This window comes from Arachis hypogaea, chromosome 12 (assembly GCF_003086295.3).
Source record: "Arachis hypogaea cultivar Tifrunner chromosome 12, arahy.Tifrunner.gnm2.J5K5, whole genome shotgun sequence".
Classification (NCBI taxonomy): domain Eukaryota; kingdom Viridiplantae; phylum Streptophyta; class Magnoliopsida; order Fabales; family Fabaceae; genus Arachis; species Arachis hypogaea.
The window spans coordinates 77085180-77086849 of NC_092047.1; the positions used below are offsets into that span (position 1 = coordinate 77085180).

The following is a 1670-nucleotide window of genomic DNA, read 5'->3' on the forward strand; positions in this document are numbered from 1 at the left end:
GGAGATTACTGGGAGGAGTTTCAGTAATCTTCTTACTCAGCTGACCCACCTGTGCCTCCAAATTTATAATGGAGGACCTTGTTTCATTCATGAAACTTAGTGTGGTCTTGGATAGGTCAGAGACTATGGTTGCCAGGCCAGAATGGCTCTGTTCAGAATTCTCTGTCTGTTGCTGAGAAGATGATGGAAAAGGCTTGCTATTGCTAAACCTATTTCTTCCACCATTATTGTTGGAGCCTTGTTGAGGCTTCTGTTGGTCCTTCCATGAGAAATTTGGATGATTTCTCCATGAAGGATTATAGGTGTTTCCATAGGGTTCTCCCATGTAATTCATCTCTGCCATTGCAGGGTTCTCAGGATCATAAGCTTCTTCTTCAGAAGATGCTTCTTTAGTACTGTTGGATGCAGCTTGCAATCCATTTAGACTCTGAGAAATCATATTGACTTGCTGAGTCAATATTTTGTTCTGAGCTAATATGGTATTCAGAGTATCAATTTCAAGAACTCCCTTCTTCTGAAGCGTCCCATTGTTCACAGGACTCCTCTCAGAGGTGTACATGAACTGGTTATTTGCAACCATTTCAATGAGTTCCTGAGCTTCTGCAGGATTTTTCAGATGAAGAGATCCTCCTGCAGAATGGTCCAATGACATTTTTGACAACTCAAACAGACCATCATAGAATATACATATGATGCTCCATTCTGGAAGCATGTCAGAAGGACACTTTTTGATCAATGGCTTATATCTTTCCCAAGCTTCATAGAGGGACTCACCTTCCTTCTGTTTGAAGGTTTAAATTTTCACTCTAAGCTTGCTCATCTTTTGAGGTGGAAAGAACTTGGCCAGGAAAGCACTGACTAGCTTTTCCCAAGAGTTTAGGCTTTCCTTAGGTTGTGAATCCAACCATGTTTTAGCTCTGTCTCTTACAGCAAAAGGGAAAAGCATAAGCCTGTAGACCTCGGGATCAACTCCATTGGTCTTGACAGTGTCACAGATTTGCAAGAATTCAGCTAAGAACTGATGGGGATCTTCCAATGGAAGTCTATGAGACTTGCAATTCTGTTGCATTAGAGAAACTAATTGAGGCTTAAGCTCAAAGTTGTTTGCTCCAATGGCAGGAATTGAGATGCTTCTTCCATAGAAGTTAGAAGAGGGTGCAATAAAGTCACCAAGCATCTTCCTTGCATCTCCACCATTGTTATTGGGTTCGGCCATGTCTCCTTCTTTTTCGAAAATTTCTGTCAGGTCCTCTCCAGAGGGTTGTGCTTTAGCTTCTCTTAGTTTCCTCTTAAGAGTCCTTTTAGGTTCAGGATCAGCTTCAATAAAAATGTCTTTATCCCTGTTCCTGCTCATATGAAAAAGAAGAGAACAGAAAAGAAGAGGAATCCTCTATGTCACAGTATAGAAATTCCTTTATGTAAGTAGAAGAAGCGAAGAATAAAAAAAGGAGAAGAGAAAAATTCAAACACAGAGAAAAAGAGGGGGTTCGAATTATGAGTAGAAGAGGAGTGTTAGTAGATAAATAAATAAATAGAGAGAGATCAGAGGGAGAGTTTTCGAAAATAATTAAAAAGAAAAGGAAAATATTTTTGTTTTTATTTAAAAATCAGTTATAATTCGAAAATTAAAAAGAGAAACAAAACAAAATTTGAAAACTAAATAAATTACT

At 38.7% G+C, this 1670-nt stretch overlaps 1 non-coding gene across 1 annotated transcript; it reads left to right on the plus strand.

Moving 5' to 3' along the window:
- Positions 1-706: 706 nt before the first annotated feature.
- LOC112731994 (small nucleolar RNA R71) lies at positions 707-814 on the plus strand. The gene has a single exon (XR_003167737.1). It is a non-coding gene; the product is annotated as a small nucleolar RNA R71 (small nucleolar RNA).
- The last annotated feature ends 856 nt before the right edge of the window (positions 815-1670 follow it).